The sequence below is a fragment of the Ranitomeya variabilis genome, chromosome 4, assembly GCF_051348905.1.
Source record: "Ranitomeya variabilis isolate aRanVar5 chromosome 4, aRanVar5.hap1, whole genome shotgun sequence".
In the NCBI taxonomy this organism is placed as follows: Eukaryota; Metazoa; Chordata; class Amphibia; order Anura; family Dendrobatidae; genus Ranitomeya; species Ranitomeya variabilis.
In genome coordinates this window covers 75,654,132-75,675,018 of record NC_135235.1, presented here as the reverse complement: position 1 = coordinate 75,675,018, position 20,887 = coordinate 75,654,132, and the positions used below count along the sequence as shown (strand labels likewise).

Below are 20,887 nucleotides of genomic sequence, written 5' to 3'. Positions count from 1 at the left end.
CCTGCTTTTCCCACATACCTTTTTCACTCGCCATGGAAATAGTCTACCTCCAGCCAAGCAGCGGACACTGCACCCCCCAATTCTGCAGTCACACTGCCAATGTGATCACATCAATTCCCAGCATAAAACGTGTTCTTTGCCATCCAATAAGGAGAGATTTGTACAACTTTTCCAATATACAGCAAGCCAGGAAAGACAGAAAGTGTCAGAAAATGCAGGATTTGTGGACGACCAAGGCAACAGTGTGTGTAGAGGGATCTCTGATGTGCAGCCCCGAATATGGCACCTACCATTATATCCATACAGCCAGTAACAGATCAACAGAAATGCATCTCACCGCGACACTTCTGGGACTGTGATTGGATATATGTACAGAGTCCCATCCGAATCGGACAGACCCAAGGCCAAAGCAGCTTCTATCAGACACATGAGGGGTGCGCTAGGATTATGAGACACCAACGGACCCCATATACAGTTTTTCCCCAGGGGCCCTCTGTGTGTCCTCCCCTGATCAGAGTGATCACCAGTTTACAATTGGGCTTAAGGCCCCGTCTCACATAGCGATTTACCAACGATCACGACCAGCGATACGACCTGGCCGTGATCGTTGGTAAGTCGCTGTGTGGTCGCTGGGGAGCTGTCACACAGACCGCTCTCTCCAGCGACCAACGATCAGGGGAACGACTTCGGCATCGTTGAAACTGTCTTCAACGATGCCGAAGTCCCCCTGCAGCACCCGGGTAACCAGGGTAAACATCGGGTTACTAAGTGCTGGGGCCACGCTTAGTAACCCGATGTTTACCCTGGTTACCAAAAAAAACAAACAGTACATACTCGCCTTTCGGTGTCCCTTGCCGTCTGCTTCCTGCTCTGACTGAGCCGCCGTACAGTGAGAGCAGAGCGCAGCGGTGACGTCACTGCTGTGATCTGCTCTCACTTTCCGGCCGGCAGTCAGTCAGAGCAGGAAGCAGACGCCGGGGGACCTGACGGACATCAGATGGTGAGTATGTACTGATTGTTATTTTTTACATTTACGCTGGTAACCAGGGTAAACATCGGGTTACTAAGCGCGGCCCTGCGCTTAGTAACCTGATGTTTACCCTGGTTACCAGTGAAGACATCGCTGGATCGGTGTCACACACACCGATTCAGCGATGTCAGCGGGACCTCAACGACCAAAAAAAGGTCCAGGCCATTCCGACACGACCAGCGATCTCACAGCAGGGGCCGGGTCGCTGGTACGTGTCACACATAGCGAGATCGCTACTGAGGTCGCTGTTGCGTCACAAAACTAGTGACTCAGCAGCGATCTCGCTATGTGAGACGGGGCCTTTATCTATATGGACAAAACACTATCCGAACAATAAAAACTACATCTCTATTCAACAGTATTAAAAAAAAGAGTTCATAAAGTTATATAGAGGTCTTAAAGGGAAAGTCAAATTCAAAGCAGCAAGAAAACTGGAATATAATGCTCACAATATATAATGCAGTTTAATATATGCGCTATTCTGGGATGGACTTACAAGGTTTTGGATGTGTCTGTGGGAATTTTTGCCCTTTTGCGTCTCCAATCCAGTTCATCCCCATGGTGTTTGATAGGGTTGAGGTCAGAGCTCTGTGTGGCCGTAAATGTTCTTCCACACCAAATACCTCCAACCATGTCATATGGACCTTGTGCACTGCCATGGAGAACAGAACAGAGAAGGGCCTTGCCTAAATTGTTCCTACAAAGTTGGAAACTACAATTGTCTAATATGTCTTGCGTGCTGCAGCTTTTGCTGTACTGGAACGAAGGGGCCGAGGCCTGAAAAACAGCACCGTAGCGTTATCCCTCCTGCACGAAACTGTACAGCGGGCACAATGCAGTCAGGTGGGCAATGTCACAGGAGGGCGCACTGTGCAGGTATGGAGTCAGAGCATTGGTGACTTTCTGCCCTTTGCTCCTCCACACTCGGTGACCCCACTCCCACTTTACGGGGTTCTTCACTTCCTGGCTGAGTTGCTGCAGTTACTTCCACTTTTCATTAATATCACTCACAGGGGACAGGGGAATATTTAGGAGGGAAAGTCCATAAGCTGGCTTGTTAAGGTACCGTCACACTAAACGACATCGCTAGCGATCCGTGACGTTGCAGCGTCCTCGCTAGCGATATCGTTTAGTTTGACACGCAGCAGCGATCAGGATCCTGCTGTGATGTCGCTGGTCGCTGAATAAAGTCCAGAACTTTATTTGGTCGTCCGATCGCTGTGTATCGTTGTGTTTGACACCAAAAGCAACGATACCAGCGATGTTTTACACTGGTAACCAGGGTAAACATCGGGTTACTAAGCGCAGGGCCGCGCTTAGTAACCCGATGTTTACCCTGGTTACCAGCGTAAAAGTAAAAAAAACAAACAGTACATGCTCACCTGCGCGTCCCCCAGCGTCTGCTTCCTGACACTGACTGAGATCCGGCCCTGAAGTGAAAGTGAAAGCACAGCGGTGACGTCACCGCTGTGCTGTTAGGGCCGGAGCTCAGTCAGTGTCAGGAAGCAGACGCTGGGAGACGCGCAGGTGAGTATGTACTGTTTGTTTTTTTTACTTTTACGCTGGTAACCAGGGTAAACATCGGGTTACTAAGCGCGGCCCTGCGCTTAGCAACCCGATGTTTACCCTGGTTACCCGGGGACCTCGGCATCGTTGGTCGCTGGAGAGCGGTCTGTGTGACAGCTCTCCAGCGATCAAACAGCGACGCTGCAGCGATCAGCATCGTTGTCGCTATCGCTGCAGCGTCGCTTAATGTGACGGTACCTTTACACCGATGGCTCCCATTACAGGATCACACTACTATCAGAGATCTCACAAATGATAGTAAAGGCAGCCTGCATAGCAGAGGGCTCGATTTTACACAATAGTGGCAATAGGTCAGAATGAAAACCTAAAATCAATTATTTGATCCATTGACATTTTTTGACTTGGTCTTTGGCATCTATTCGGCTCCCAAATCCACAAACCATTAAGTTCTGCCTTCTACAAGCTTTTCATTCATTTCAATGTGAAAATGAATCTATAACACACCTTCACTTTTTCCCAACGTATTACATAAATCATCATGGGTAAGGTTTCTCCTTGTGGAGAGTGACATACCAGCTCTGGCTTGTCAAGGTAAGGAGGCTTATTCGCCATGCAATGCTCCTCTGGGAAATATAATATGCAAATTGCCTCTTCAGAGAAAAAGGGGACTTGAACTCTATAGCGCCACCTGTTGGAAGTAGCGATCCTACAAGTCACAATCAACCCTTTAACGAGTCGTGCAATATGACTTAGGATAAGTCCACAAGGAGAAACGTTACCCCTTAGACCCCAGTCCAGAGCCTCTCACCTAGCCAAATTAGTTCTCATGCTTCGCACTGACGAGGGCCAACAGCCCGAAACACAGTGTCTGCAAATTGAGATACTGATTTGGCTTTTATCCTAAGTCATATTGCACGACTCGTTAAGGCTACGTTCACATTTGCGTTGTGCGGTGCAGCGTCGGCGATAAAACGCACAACGCAAATGTAAACGCATGCACAACGCAGCGTTTTGTGACGCATGCATCCACTTTTGCATGGTTTTTGGCGCAGAAAAAACTGCATCATGCAGCGTCCTCTGCGCCCTGACGCATGCACCACAGTGACGCATGCGTCACAAAACTCAAGTGCAACGCATGTCCATGCGTTAACATGGGGGATGTTAAATATAGGGGCGCATGACGCATGCGTCGCCGCAGCTGCGCCTGACGCAACGCTAATGTGAACGTAGCCTAAAGGGTTGATTGTGACTTGTAGGATCGCTACTTCCAACAGGTGGCGCTATACAGTTCAAGTCCTCTTTTTCTCTTTAGAGGCAATTTGCATATAAAGCATCATGTTAATTCTTTGATACTTTTTGTTTTTTCACTTTAATTAAACCGCTGAAAAATATTACTAAGCATTCAATGCAGCTGATGTGTTTTTGGCAAGGTTTTTGCAATAGAAATGAGTAAAAAAAAAAATGCAGTGGTTTGTTTTTTTGCCACCAAAAAAAATCTACATTAAATCATTCCGGGTAACATGGCCCAAGAGGAGCAACAATCCAATACTCTATCCATATAGCAGATACATATTTATGAACACCACAGTCCTAACTCCCTAATGATTATAGGGACACCGTCCATGTACAGCACTTGTAATGAGATCTCACAGATGTACAATAGCAACCTGCCAATTTCACCAACGACTATAATGATTGTCCCTAGCCCAAGCGATCTCCTGAAAAGCCGCTGGCCTAATGTCTGACTATTCTTACAGTGACACATACAAAGCAGGATGATTACAATAATGCCGCTTGCTTTCTACCAGTCGACGCTGGCTGACATCATACGACAACTCATCCCCTAATCACCAGTGCTGGGATCATTGGCTTGACTCATTGCACCCTCAAGTCACCTTCCCAGACTGTGTGACAGGAGAGGGCTGCGGTACAATACATCGGCTGCTGACTCCAGCAGATGCGGGAGACACGGATTCCTATTCCCTCAGCATGCAGTATTCTCTCTGTACCATTAAATCTGATTCATGAGTATTGCTCTGCCAGAATCCGAAGAGCGGGCCGGCACAGCAGACAGACTGCATTATCCCCAGCGTCACCCGCCCGAAATACAAAGCAGTAATAAGGTCACCAGTCCTCCAATTTCCTGCTTAACACCCTTCCTAACCTTCACATTTCACCATCTCATCACTTAAAAGGAAATTAGAAAAAACATGGCTGCTGTTTTTGGAAGCATATATTTTTTTTTTTTTCTTTATTCTGCACAGCCCCTTTAACCAAGGATCTTTGTAGTGATCGGAATATTTTACTTACTGGCAAAGTTTCTCTTAAGAGAATTCGGGAGGAACCCGACCACAGAAGACTCTGGGATGAAGGGATAAGGAGACTTGCTGATGTTACCTGGAGGTAGTCATTACATACTTCATCTCTCTTGCAGCCACACAGATATTACTCATGTCCACCCCCAGGCTGGTAATTTATCACACTCCTCCTCCTCCCCAACTGCTTAGACGGATCCGCAGCATACATCCTCCAACTGCATTGTTAATGCCACACGAAAAATAAAGGGATTAAAGATGAACTTTCTACTAATGTCACCTATTACCACGTGTATGGACAGAAATTAGCCACAGTGTCCCACATCTAAGGAGCCATACACCTCAGATAAATGGAGACCGGACACGAGAATTACCACAGGCCTGGACAACTATCTAATGTGTATGTCAGTGTCAAATCTCCCTCCAACCGCAGGTGTCAAAGAAAGATGGGTCAGGAGAGTGATACAGGAAAGATACACATCAGGAGAGTGACATTTCAACACCTGATCCTTTTCTATTCAAGGGGGATAAGCAGGTGCTAGGGGCGCGAGGGGAGAAACCTGCTGTCAAGACTCATGCATGGGCGGCTGGAGGCTCTCTGGCCAACAGCTATCCAACGTGTATGACCACCTTAAGTTTTATATGTGGGGAAACACAGATTATGGTCGGCCTAACACACAAATATTGATGGGTGCAGCGGACAGGGCGCTGGCCGACTAATCAGAGTGGTAAAGTGGATCCGGCATGTCTGATTTCAGAGTGTTGATCCCATACACAAGCGAGTGCTCTTGTGTATGGGAGATTCGGCAGAAGGACTGTTTAACCATCTGTTAAGGCTATCTGTTCATCCATCCCTCACCAGTCATGCTGGCAGGGTCACTTGAAGGAATAGTCCATTATGCCGTTTTATGCCTTTAGCCAGAGATGGCGATTTTATTATGTGATCAAAAAGATACAATCCAGAACCTTATGACCCCATAATACATTGCCCACAGTGTTAGGACCACCATTTAGCTTCACTGTATGCAGAGGTTTTGCCTGTGGTAGGATAGCAGAACACACAGTAACGGTATTGCGTTCCCCCGGCTGCAGTATTATATAGCCGTTATCCCCAAGAAGATCCGTAGTTAACCACCAGTTGGAGACCCAGAGACCCCCATATGTCTCTGACAATGGATTCACAAGGCTTAAAAAAACATCATGGTCAAACAAAACCCAGACCTGAAGCCTGAAAACACAAGTGTAATGTCTAAAGTGACGCCGTTCTGGTGACAATGGTCTGCGGTCACAGTGCACACGGGTTACAAAAGCGTTGAGATAACACAGAACACCACATAGGAGAAAGTCCTATCCAGATTAGCTATTGTCAGGGAGTATCTTGCGGATATGTAAAGGGGACAGGAAATTCCTAAAAACTACTGAAGATAAAGACTACGAACAACAAAGTATAGGGCAGGAAACTCCCTCGGAAAGAAAAACACACCAAACCGACAACCAAAGGCCCCATCAGCTAAGAAAAATGACCCTACACAACCTGAGATGAGAGGGGAAAAACTGTGGGAAGATTAGAGCCTCGTGTAGGTCATTCCTAACATTTAGATGATATATGGGGATTCCGTGTGCAGTGACCTTTTTCGGGGTGGCAGACCACCGCTGGTGTCCGAGGAAGTCTAAGGTAACCTCCATAGCTAAACAGAAGGTATAGGACCACGTCTGAGGAATATCACAGTCTTATAAGGGGGGGGGGGGGGGGGTGTTCTTTTGCTCAGAAAGCCTCCATAAGAAACAACCCTATGTAAAAACATTGCTCACTCTGGTGGACCCCAGCAGCCTGTGTGTTACACGGATGGCCAATTATTGGAATGGCTGCCATGACTTCCTCCACTTTGGCCACTTTAGTAATTATCAGATTACCAGCAGCGATTAAAGAAGCTGGGACCGGTATCTATTAATATTATATATATATATATATATATATATATATATATATATATATATATATATATATATATATATATATATATATATATATATATATATTACATACATACATTTACATTTTTATTATTCATGACTTTTTTCCCCATGTATTAGGATTGTAGGAGAGACCCAGATGGGATTGGTTTCCCTGTAGTTAGGGCAATGACAAATAAAGTGATGGAGGTGGGGGATGAGCGGAGACAGAATTTCCTGCACTTCTCCTCAATGGTGGGTGTCATTACATAATGTGAGACTGTATAAGGTCACGGCCTGATTATCCTAAAGGCCTAAAAGTCACTTATCTGTTTTGAAAGGCGAAAACCAGGTGACGGAAGAAAACAATGAAGCAGGCGGATAACAGATCAATATAGGTCACTTCCCATACATAAGGAGGAGAAAGAAAGCAGGTTTTGTTTAGACAAGGATTAATGAAACCACCCGGGAAGCCATGGCTGTTTATGTGCATAAATCATTGAGGAGCAGCTAAGTGTTTGGGGAGAGATGCTGGCGAGGGGCAGGAGGATTTGCTGGTGACCCGACCAGCAGGGTGAGATTTTTTCATGCTTCATGGTGCACACTTGTTCTAACAGAGCGGAAACGTCATCCAATTGTTTCAGCGTCACACACAACAATTGTAGGGTCGGGTCGTCTGCCATTACCGCCAATGTCACCTCGTGTGATGCAGCAAATCCACGCTGCGTCTTGTTTGAGATTTTGGGAATATATCGTCCTTACAATACAGGGTACAGTGTTCAACCACATAAAGGGTAATACAACCACACAGTCCTTAAACAGTCTGCAATTTGGTCACACACTCCATGCTTACACAACCGGTCATTTTATAGTTAAAAAGGGTTTTTCCAGGCTCACGTGGACTGACTGCAGACTGAATAGTGACAGCCAGCAATGTGCACAATGTCGGGCTTTCCCTCCATTTCCAGCTCAAGTGGGCAGCTTACAATTTGACTATCTGTAATCACAGAGTCTGCAGAAATTTACCCCTTGCAAAGCCTCATTTAGTCCGGGTAACATGGTCCATGATGGACGGACAGGCTGAGAGTCTCCTGACCTGAACATCACAGCCTCACATGTGCTTATGGGTAGATTCATAGATGGATAATGTTGGATAGTGCATGGAAAAACAAAAGCTTTTGCATTTTACATCCATTCTTGGAGATATTAGGAGGCCGACCACTGCTGCTGTCTAGCTTGTAAGCGCTGCGCTGAAGCTGGCCGGGATTAGGAGGAGACAGCACACTCCGTGATCCCGGCATCAGGACAACGTGGACAATCAGAATAGAAGAAAACGAGCGTGTACAAACTGCGGATGTTCTGCCATCTAGTAGTGATGGTCAGTCTCAAAGGGATCAAGCTGTAAACAGAATAAAAAAGACTTAATATTTCAAGAATAGATGCAAATGTCTCATATCTGATAATACCCATTCATAAAATCCTTGCACCTGGTGGACAACCTCTTAAAGGTTGCAGCCAACTTTCTGCTTTTTCATTTTTTCTCTTTATCTTCCAAGAACAATCAACGTTTTTTCCCCATAAACAGCCACATCACGTTTTTGTTTTTTTTTTACATCCAAAAGAAGTAAAAAAAAAAAAAATAATAATAACCTCTACTCCACCTAGCAACAAAAAAGCATAAAAAAAAGCAAAAACTCATGTATTGCCCATTGCAGTTTTCAGGCCATAGATTATGTACTTTAAGCAGAAAAAAATTAAAAGAAAGAATATGCTACATGTGAACATGACCTAAGAGAGCTTCATCCACTCCCCCACCTCTCGCAGCCATCTATAGCACTAGGAACTTCATGTCTAGGAGGAATTCTACAGCAGCAGCGACTATCATCAGGAAGTAAATACTAGTGACATCAGACCTACATCTAGAGCTCTGGTACTTCCATGATGAGACCGCGCTCTGGCACACCACTGGTTAAAAGCAAAAGTTTGCAGATAATGAAAAGTATGATTCATAAAAAGGGTTCTCCGTCACTCTCTCGCCCGGCGAGGCTCATCACGCAGGGTGACTCACAGCAATCCTTCAGCACAGACATAACACAATTTTCAGTGTCACTGCTTCATTTCATGGTCACCTGGATACAGAAAAGAAAAATCCCAGCTTGCCAGACAATGAACTGAGCGATTGTGTGAAGTCTCCACTCTTCCATGTGTTCTAACTTCTTACTTCTTCTTCCACTTGGTTATTTCATAAAAATTTGAGGTTTCTCAGATTGACTCCAAAGGTAAACATGAACTGATGGAATTTCTTCTGGGGCTGGAAGGGAATAACAAAGACACTGACACCGTGATAACAGCGAGAGGCAGAAGTGTTCCCATCGGCAGTATTTGCTTCATATCCTGGGCCTTTTTAAGAGTTTACTATCACATTTAGTAACACAAGCCCTATCTACCATACATGAGATGAAAAGCCAATTATTCTTAATGGAAATGGTGTAATACTTCATTTCCCCTGCGGAGGCACTGTAGGAAAGTGAAGCACTTACTGCCAGGTTCCCGCACAGATTACTGCTGAGCGCTGCAAGTCCCTGCGGTAGAATAGGCTTGTGATCAGCTTATCATTGGACATCCTTTTAATAGAAAGGATTTATCAATGTTTACAACTCTGTTAATGGGGTTGTGGAGTTAGAAAAAATATTAATAGCACTTCAATTAACAAATGTGTCCTAATCTCCCAATCTCCAAGTAGGTTTTGGCAGCTTAAACTTTCAGCTTGTGTTCAATAAAAGACAATGAATGAAGGGGGCTGGCTGACCATTTCAGCAGCTAAGCCAGCTTCCTTCTTCATCACGGCTCTGCACAGAGACAAGAGGGCTGGCTCTGCTACTAAAATGGCCAGTCTGATGACCTCCTTCTGCCAAAGACCAGCCTGAAATTTCGCTCCTGGAACAGAAGCAGGAGATTGATGCAACTTTGTCAATTAAATATATGTCTAATTGCACCGCTCACTATTGTGCACATCTTCCTCATAGAAATGCCTGTTAGTTTCAAGAAAACCTCCTAACATAATGGAAAATCTGCTTCTAGAATATCAAGCATGCCCAATAACTGGAGCGCCACATTTCTGGGCACAGCCCAAATATGTGTATTCATGGTGAGCTCTATGGCGATATAGGACTTGTGATTTACATCCAGAATGCAGGTTCTGCTCATCTCATCTATTAGCTATTCATATATTTTCTATCCATTCACTTTATGATCTTTTCCTTCGGTGTATAACATACACACAAGTATCCGCGAGCCTCGCCCGCTTCCTCCACCCTAGATGACAGACAACACAGAGGAAGCATGACATCATGGCAGGCACGATCAGCGAGCTGGGCAGGAGATTCCCTGGAGAGAACCACAACTTGCCAGAAACACAGACTAATCACATTACTGGGCTTATTCTGGGAGAGAAGTAATATGCAATGTGACAGGCAGAAGTACACACGTGACCAGAAATCACCCGATGACATTCAGCCAGGGCTGCTAATCAAAAGAAGAGCCGTGGATGCAGGGAGGTAAGAGGCGGCATTCCCTCTACCATGCAGCGGCCACAGAACACCATCATGGCCAAAGAAATGGGACGTGCAAACAATTGACACCTGCTTTACTTGTAAATAATGACATTTCTCATAGACGTCTGTGGTGACAGCTTCTCTCTAGTGAGAATAGAGGACTGGGCATGTGGAAATCCAACATGTCTGATCTTTTTTTTCTTCTTTCTTTTATTCTCCCTCACATTCTGCCATCAGGAAAAGTGTCAGGAGACCTTCACACACATTAAATTACTATAGCAAGAACAGTACAAAAAATCATAAATCAAACCTAAAGCTAGATGGTTATTCTGAATTAGCTGGCTTGCTCTTTTATATGAAGTGTCAGGCTAAGTATAGATGGGGAAAATTTCAGGCCGGCACCTCTCACCTCCCAATGTTATGTGCTGGAAGAGCCACTATAATATGCTATGTGCTGGAAGAGCCACTATAATATGTTATGTGCTGGAAGTGCCACTATAATGACCACCTACGACGGGGTTCAGCAGCCTCACAATCACAAGTTATCCCACCTTAATTTGCAGCCAGGCCTCTAATCGCCTCATTCAGCATATTACAGGGGCCTGCCAAACTGCAACATGGCTGATTTGACAGACCCAAGAGCAGATCTGTCGCCTTTAATGGAAGCCGTGGTCATACAGATCACAGAAAATGGCTGATGGCTGAAAAAGCAATCTGGTGAGCAATAGAGTCGCCAATAAAGCCACACACACTTCAGTCCATACGGACACAAACAAAATATTGTAAGACTAACAGGGCAGTCACACGGTTGTACACATTTCAGGAGGACATTACAAATTAACTTCTGATCACATTATTTTAAGTAAATTTCCTTGAGGATGAAGCTATAGATATTTGGTCCAAGTATCGGGGGAAATTTGCAAACAAGGACGGCTGTTATAGATGAGTACATCAGCTGAAGCTAACAATGGTTTGGAAATTTTACCCCAATAATGTTTTTATGGTGGCTCAACTCGTCCATTTTCATCAATGTTAGTCTATGGGCACCTAACGATGGGCAAATACATGCAGTAGCTGGCAGCTATCCCCTCCGATTCCCCGAACACATGCTTGTGTGGGGCTTGAAGACCAAGAGGCCCCATACACAGACTAAAGTCACCAACATCAGCGGGTTGGGCCAACGTTCCACCGTGTAAGCGGGCACCGGCCGACTGATGGTCGGGACAGAGGTCGATCGCACATGGCCACTTCTGGACTGTCAATCACATTGTTCTACCCGAGATATGCCGCTGGCTGATCGGCCAAGCAACAGATTATTTATGGGTGCTAACAGGTGATTTCCACCAATGTAATCTGTTATACGCATAGAATGGAGGGTCTGGTGGTTATATGCACGCTGGCTGGCACAGGGCACCGCTTCTGGAGCCGGCAGTAAACATTGCTCGCTGTCCTCCCCCAGTATAGTGTGACTCACGCACCAGACTCTACAACACACCGGCTGTGAACATTAGGAATGGAAATTGCTTTCTGCAAGCCGCTTTCATCAATCCATTGTGATTGGTATTCGCACGGTGCAATGGTGAATGCGGCAGCGACGGTCAATACCTGACCCCGTTCTATGTCCTTCAGTACAGGCAATTAACCTTTACGGCAACCGAGAAGTCTGGATTACTATAGGCACTAACAATGGAACACAAGCTGAAGTAAACCATTCATCCGTTATCCTAGAAGACAACTTATTTAGTGATACATAATGGATTAAAGTCCGCTAGATCAAGTTAAAAACAACAAAAAAAAGTCACGATAGAGACTTCTACTACTAAAGGGGTTGTCCAGTTTAGAAAACCCAGCTTTATTTACCCTGTTAGGGGACTTGAGTTAATAAGAGGTGGGGGTGGGGATGTTGAGGATCCCACTCTTGACCATTGTGGCTACAAAGAGCACCCCTCACTCCGGAGGACGTGTTCTGTATTTCACAGTCTACCAGTCACATGAATTTGCACCGTGTAATTCTTTGTTTTCCCTATGAAGGCGCTGCAGGGAAATTGAACACCTATTCCCCACAGATAACAGCTGGTCTTTGGGGTTCATAGCAGGGAGACGTGATCATTCCCCACCTAATAGAAAAAAAAAATTATACAATTTATAACTTTGATTTGCCCAAAGCTTCCCAGCAAGTGGAGAATCCCACTCAGCTTTGTGAACCCAAAAATGGACAAAAATGTACTCCTTTCTAACACAGAATTACCTTTATCTGCTGTTTGGAGACAACATTCACACATTGGTCCTTGACAAAACAAAGGGGAACACTGTTTTTTATACTGTTTTTTGGAGTGTAATAGGGAAACTGAATATCTGGAAATCGGTACAATATGTAAAAATCTAAATGTCCTGCTCATAATCTAATAATCTAATCCACACTGCAAAACTGTCTATTAAAGCAGTTTTCTCATCACAGACAACCCTCACGAGAACCATCCTGGCAATCCACTGATCGCAGCAGGGCGATGCCAGAGACCTTGGGTAAAGGAGAACATGGCATCGAGTACAGATACATAGCTCGGCCATGATACTGGCTTAGTGCGAGCACAGACCATTCATCCGCACCCCACACATGGGGACAACATAATGCGCATATTACGTGTCAAGTGTTCATAGCATCTATGAAGACCATCAAAGGGATCTGGACCTTGCGTTGTGGTGACATCTGTCCAAGCTTGATTTATACACAATAGACCTTTTAGATACTCCGAGCAAACAGACAATGGGTTATCCACAGGAGACTAGGGTCAAACGCTTGCCCTCCAAATATACCCTCACTAAGGGTACCGTCACACAGTCACACTTTGATCGCTACGAACGTACGATCCGTGACGTTCCAGCGATATCCATACGATATCGCTGTGTCTGACACGCAGCAGCGATCAGGGATCCTGCTGAGAATCGTACGTCGTAGCAGATCGTATGGAACTTTCTTTCGTCGCTTGATCACCCGCTGACATCGCTGGATCGTTGTGTGTGACAGCGATCCAGCGATGTGTTCGCTTGTAACCAGGGTAAACATCGGGTAACTAAGCGCAGGGCCGCGCTTAGTAACCCGATGTTTACCGTGGTTACCAGCGTAAAAGTAAAAAAAAAAAAACACTACATACTTACATTCCGGTGTCTGTCCTCCGGCGTCTCAGCTTCTCTGCACTGTGAGCGCCGGCCGGAAAGCGAGCACAGCGGTGACGTCTGACGTCACCGCTGTGCTTTCCGGCTCTGCTGCTTACACAGTGGAGAGAAGCTGAGACGCCGGGGGACAGACACCGGAATGTAAGTATGTAGTGTTTTTTTTTTTTTACTTTTACGCTGGTAACCAGGGTAAACATCGGGTTACTAAGCGCGGCCCTGCGCTTAGTTACCCGATGTTTACCCTGGTTACCCGGGGACTTCGGCATCGCTCCAGCGCCGTGATTGCAACGTGTGACCGCAGTCTACGACGCTGGAGCGATACTCATACGATCGCTGCGACGTCACGATCGTGCCGTCGTAGCGATTAAAATGGTACTGTGTGACGGTACCCTTAAGGTTATTAAAAGAAAGCAGTTTATGTAACCATTTAATATTAAATGGAGCCTTCCAGTTCAGAAGGACTGTCCAAACCAAGCACAGGCACTTTGCACACCACTGAAGTGACTAAATAGTTCAGCGCACCTTCCCACCTACTTTTCAGTGATTGACAGCTCTGGCTTTAAAAGGGGTCAGAGAAAGGTGGAGACAGATGGGGAAAAATAGATGGTCAGGTGCACAGAACTGCCCAGCCACACCGCGGGTTCTCGGGAGCACCTATACTTGGTTACAGTCATTCTTTGAAGGGACTGTCAGCACAGAATGACTATTCATACGAAGTGCAGGGGTTTGGCGCATCATGGGGGGGGGGGGACATTTACATACACCTTCCCACCGGTTTTTTTTCCATACTCTCTCAACCATCCCCTATTCCTTGACATCTCTGACTTCATACAGACAAGGGCAGAGGTAAATAGAAAACAAGTTGGTGGGAACGAGTCAAGGGTGCACCGAGTGCCTGTACTTTGTTTGAACAGTCATTTTGTGCTGACGAGAGTCCCACTAGGATTGGGGACATTAAACCATCAGCATGTTGTTTTGCAGCCATTGCAGAATTTGGTAGTAAAAGGGTTTATTGCACTCATCTCCTGGTGTTGACTAAGTTAAGTATGAGTCCTGTGGCAGCAGGCACGTGAACATTGCACAGGTGAAGCGGACATTACTCCTTTCTGCACTCTGCATGTGCAGAGGCATGAAGTACTGCTCAGTACTGAGCATTACGTATGTGCCTGCTGCCTCTGGACTAGTCTCTCAGACTTATCACTGTAATATATAAGTCTAGCAGCAAAGAGCACAGGCACATTGCTCACAGCTCCATCTGTCCAACACACATCTTTCTAAACCTTACCCATGTAAAGCATGACGTGGACCCAATCCTAGTACAGGGTTCCCTTTATGAGAAAATCGTTAATAACAGTAATGAACATCAGAGAGCAGCCTCCCGAATACGGTGCGGTTAGTAAAGTGACAAGACGACTGTCTGAGGATAAATACAATAGCCGCAGTGGTTGTTTATACAGCGCTGAATAACACGTCGCTTCCACATATAAAATCCGGCACGAGATGCCGAGACTGCAGAGCCTTGGCCTCCCAGACTTCAGATTCAGAAAATCTTGGCTCGGAGAAGCTGCATGATTCACACAAGGGCAGAGCTGTCTGGGCAGAATTTCTTGGTTTGGATAATGACCTCAGAGCGTTCGTGGAGCCACATCATCCACAATGTGTCAGACTGATTTGTTCATTCAGAACAAGGCTGATGATTACTTTGCAGCATGTGGAATGGAAAGCTGTGAAGACCACACTACAAACTGCATCATCCGAAAAGCGTAATCCCGAGGAACCACAAAACTGCACAACAGTTACATACACATGAAAATCAAATTGTGGGTCTCTACAACAGATTATACTGGAAATATGTATGTATATGTAAGGCAAGAGACTAAAAAGGTACTAACTAAAGGATTCTGCCAATGCCAAGAGGATAGCTATGTGCATAGTAGATATGTCATCATGAGCACCGAGGGCTGGAGACCAGACGATGCCAAAAACACCTACTGTATATGCGAATACTGCGGACCACCCATAACAGCCCCTTCCCAAACCTCCCTTACATGGCGGAATTTCAAGGAGTCTCCCTATATGACCTCTCTTATTCCCAAACCTTGAAACCCACATAGTAGATATGCCTCTACATTTTAACTTGTTGGGGTCCGCACCGATCCGGGGTTTAAGCAATGAATGAGGAAATATCATTAAAGACCTAAACCGTTGCAGCCCCACTACATGCTTAGGATGGGGGGACCCCACAATAATTATCCTGCCATCTATTCACATGTAATGAATATTCCATCATTTAAATAAAAATCTGTCAACCTGTACAATTATCCTATCTAATGAGCAACGGTGGGATGAAGAGATGTGATGACGGTGGTCTTCAGGACATTGCTGAGCCTCCAGGAATTCTCTACAGCTCTGAAGCTACAACGTCTAACATGTTCTCCTACTCAGGAGCACAAATGCCAATCAGACATTGTTCTCCTGGAGGACGAGTGACCTAATGCGGTGATTGAAGCAATAGTCTAGGCAGGCCATTGCCTGTTCAAGGATGTTTGAACAACCTCTCCAAGAGCTCTTAAAATACTTCAAAATTTCCATGTTCTCACCCCAAGCACTTCAAGTGACCATACGGCTCCTAGGGAGCAGACACGTCTTACTACACCTGCTGGAGTCTGGAAGAAATTAATACATTTCACAGCAGATAGCAGGATGTGAATAAACCTCTCCTATTCGATGCACAGGCTATAAACTTACTTAAAGGATCAGTCTCATCTTCAAATTAATTCAATCTGAGAAGTGCTTGTGAAAACATAACTACGGTCAAAATTCTCTACATTTTCAAGAACTTTATGGGTATTAAAAATCCCTAGTTTACAGTTTGTTGCCGTAGTTATTGGTCACCTTTGCAGTCTATCAGAGGTGGCTGGTTTCCTAGGCAAGGAGCATGTGCTTACAAGCTCTTTACATAAGAGCCTGCAAGCGCTGCTCTGAAGATGGCAGGATCCATACAGCTGCAATGCCCCTGCGCTCCTCCGATGCTACAGAGGCAAAGCTCCATCGATGGGAGCACACAGTACGGGCCGGCAGCACAGCCAAGCCATCAGTCTGAACGGTCCATCGTCAAGGGCGCACCCTCTTCCCATCCAGCCAGCCAAAAACCAGGGGGCAGGGGAACAGTGCTTTATTGAGGAACGATAACGAGAGGGTCAAGACAACAGCCGTTTTGTCAATTTTTACAACGGAAGAAATTGTGCAGCATGCAGAGCTTTCTCCTCTGTTCTATAAAACGGACAATAAATGGAAATCAGACTGACCCCACAATAATCAATGCGGCCCCTCCGTCAGTAAGCAACTATATTGGGGCATAAAATCCTAAAACGGAACAGAACAGAAACATGGAAAATCGATATGGACATTTAAATGATTATCTATCTCCTAAATAGTTGATAACTGGAAGAAGATCAGAGCACTTGCCCCCAGCTATAGCCAGAATGAAGGGTCCTGTGTCCCCCCCACCATAGCAACAAAACCACAACAAAAAACATGACAAATGAAGCCTCAGCTGCTCTCTAGTCTGAGCTCAAGCTGTAAGATGACTGACTGCAGGTCAGGCCTGGAAGCCCTCCATACAAAGACCACTGACTCTTACCTAGGCAAAGCACTCATTACCACAGTCCACGCTGGCCCGAGAGGGTCCGTCCTGATACTGGGCAGAAATATGGTTGAATCTCAAGAGGAGAAAGAGCACGAACTGGCGCTGAGAACTCGCAGAGCAAGTGTGCTAAGGACAGTGTAGGAAAGTGTGCCCTTTAATTATTCACCAAGTGCCTGGAAAAGGAGTGTTGGAGCTCGTACATTATTCATTCCTCCTCACAGGCTGATGCAAACCGATTTGGCATGAAGATCTTCCTGTATCTGACTCAGATCAAAATCTAACCGCACTGAGAAGACAATAAAACACCCCGCACAGTTCTATATAATGCTACCGCTGAAGATACAGCTAGATGTGAAGATGACTGGGGGGTCCGGTACAAAACAAACCTTCCAATAAACCCTTATGTGTGGCCAAAAGTGGGAACAATCCAGAGTCGTGCAACATCACGTGTGGATAAAGATAGATATATCTATAGATAGATCGATAGACGGATATATAGGAGAAAACCATCTATCCATCTGTTGCACGTGGTGACATCATGTGAGAACCATATTGCCATGTTTTGCTTTCTGGAAAATCTGGATTGTGTTTGCTAGTGGAAATTTTTTTTTTCCTTCATTGTTGACCTAAATGTCATTTTCACATGAAACCTATCTTCAGATCAATGACCCGACAGCTCTGATCAGAACGGTGTGTACAACAGATGGGCCAGTCATTTATTAACCAAGTGGGTAAACTGCACGAGGACGCTCATGACGGACATGCTCCTTTCCTTCTCTACAGGTCGTCAACAATAGAAATATTTATGGCATGGATCAGAAAGTGGTGTCTGATAACTACGCCGATCTTTCCATCCAGGCCACCTTTGCCATTCAGTTCTCTGTGTGGTGGCGACCTTCACCTCCACAGAACGTGTCATACTCCAGATAAGTGCCAATAACCTCTGTACGTTCCCATGCTGCAATGCAAGGAGCAGCGACTGACCCTATCAATCACATAGTGATCGTGGTCATCTGATCATTTCCTAAACTTGTTTCATGGCCAATGTAATCACTAACAAAAAAGCAAAGAAAGTTTTCACCCCACAAAAAAAAAAAATCAGTTCAATGTACCAGCCAGCAAGTGTCTCCCTCCCGTCCACTGCCTAATAAACGGATTGGCCACTATTGCGCTTTTTTAATAATGGCCTACCCTGAGGAGAAGCCATCCGGCACCACCGTCGCTCAGCAGTTACCGGAAGTTCTTGCATGCTGCTATAACACAACAGCGCCATCATCTCTATAGCAGCCGAGGTCAGGTACTGCACCCTCACCCATCAGATATTGATAACCTATCCTAAGGTTAGACCTTAGGATAAAAAGTAATGGCCAACTTGTAAATGGTCCCAGCAGAATAGACCAAGAGGGCTGAATGACAATGTGCTTACTGTGGTTTACGGACACTAGCAGATACAACCCTTTGAAGTGTATCATAGTTTAAGAAGTGCACCACCCCCCTTCTTGGCTTCTGCTTGCCAGGGGCGGTGCGCTGCGGATTGATTGACAGTTCAGATCGGTGGTATGGTTGTTTCGTGGTCTTGCACTGTGCTCTCGGAGACTGCTAGTAGATGAAGCTTTGCCTCTGCAGCATTGGAGGAGGAGTGTAGGGTCCCTGAATCTGGATCAAAGAGCTTGTAAATGCTGCTCTCCTTCTGCCTTGGAGACAGGCCACTATTGAGACTGCAGCGGTGGCAGTAACTGAGACAAAAAGCCGTAAGCTACACAATTAAAAATCTATTTATCAGAATGGAGAGAATTTATAACAAGTAAATTGCCAAGTTGCTAATTTTTTTCACGCGCTTTGTAATTTTACCCATTTAAGAGGAGACAATCCAATGGAAAGCCTAAGCATAATGGCAGAATGGGAATGATGTGAAAATAATATGGCGCGTAAACAAACTTAAAATGTTTTACACAGTAAAAATATCGTCTCCCAATAAAAACCTATTCAGTCTAAATTTTCACATGGTCAAGAGTTTAACATTCTCATTAAACCTCATTAAAAAGATTTTCCAGCCCCATGAAATGTTTCACAAACAGATGACAATTGTGCCTTGTTTAAAAAAACAAAAACAAATTAAGGGAAACAATTACAGAGACTAACAAAAACAGTTTCATAACCATCTTCATTAGAATATAAGAAAACAGATATTCACTAGCAATAATTAGGCCAATGGAGGGATCCAAGTAGGCAATACCCCTATACACCACTACAGCTGTGCCGCCCGCCCCTACGGCCTCTTTAGCAGCAGATTCACAGGTTCAGCTCCTCGGTTTCCATGATTTCGTCCTGCTGCGTCTAACATCTGTGGATAAAGCCGGAATATGCAATATCGGTTTCCAAAGCAACTAAATCCATAGAAAGCCCACTTCTCTGCAAACACATAATACAAGGCAAGGTCCTTCTGGTGTGGAATCATGAGAACACATACGCCATTATAATAGCGCTTCCCACTATACTGCGGGGCCTTTATATTCACAACACAAGAGATACTTTGCAGCACGACTTCCTTCCCACATCTGCACCATTGTATGTGGGGAAGTCTCATTGACTTTGACTTAAATAATCACTGAGGATCGAATGAGAAAAGAAACAGAAGACAAAATAAAAGACACAATCGGAGATACTAAAGCGCTGAGCACATCTCACCATAGCCTCAGATCAGACGTATAGGCCAGTCATATACCTCCAAACCTTGCCATGGTAGAGCTGTATAGTGCCACACTTTGTACACTGTCCAAAATGTAAGAGATTAAGTTTACCAAATTGTGTCCAATTTTTGCAGAGCCCCATGGTTAAGGCCGGTCTAGTGATCTTTTTGCTTTCATTGGGTGAATAATAAAGGGCATTTACACAGCGAGCATGTATGTTGAATACATCATGTGTGTACACAAGATGTGAACAAAGCCTAAAAATTCAGGATACTTCTGGGGGAGGAAGAAATTCCCTATGGACGGCCATTACTGTGAATGATGAGCGTGTAATACTATGATTCTATCGTAGTGGACACAATAAATGACCGGCCTGAGCTTCCCTGGCAAAAAACAGCTGATGGCAGATTTCTAAAGCAGGACATCGGTGAGCAGCTGATCTTCCGGCCAGCTTCAATGGAAAATAGGGGTCGTCAGTGTGAAAACGAACATACAGAGATCGCACACGGACCAAAGCAAATCTATCAGCTGTCCAGCATCAGAGAAGCAGTACGGAAACAAGCACTTGTCTGCTCGTCCTGGGCACACGGGTGGGCGTTATATCTAACCTTGATGGAATTTCTATTGATTATTAACAAACTGTTAATGGGCAGCTGATCGGCTGCAGCGTCCTCTGATGTCCGGAGACACAGCAGAGTGCAGAGGAGAAGCACCAGTTCAGGAAGAGACTAGAATTTTCATATTTAATTTGTTGCTTTGTCACTGGGCCCCGTGACAATTACCGTACTTTTAAGGAAAGGAAAACCTACACGATGCCCACACATCTTCAATTTCTCCTGGCCAAAAACTCCCTGGCCCAAGCATGTTGAAACCCAGCGGCCTGGTCTCTCTTTTTTGTTATCCCTCCAAACTTACACTGTCCCAATGAAAGACTTCCTAGCAGCTACAGACACTTGCTGATATCACCCCCAATCTTACAGTTCCCTTACATGCTT

The 20,887-nt window shown here is 45.2% G+C and overlaps 1 protein-coding gene across 2 annotated transcripts in view; it reads right to left on the bottom strand.

The window, feature by feature from the left end:
- Positions 1-20,887, bottom strand: part of JMJD1C (jumonji domain containing 1C) — a 280,338-nt gene that overhangs the window by 151,539 nt on the left and 107,912 nt on the right. Inside the window, exon 1 of one of the 2 annotated variants that reach the window (XM_077258768.1) lies at positions 4,868-4,983. The exons of the other annotated variant lie outside the window; for it this stretch is intronic. The gene's annotated coding sequence lies outside the window, so the exon portion shown is untranslated. Of the gene's footprint in view, positions 1-4,867; positions 4,984-20,887 lie in introns of those variants that run through there. 2 annotated transcript variants of the gene reach the window in all.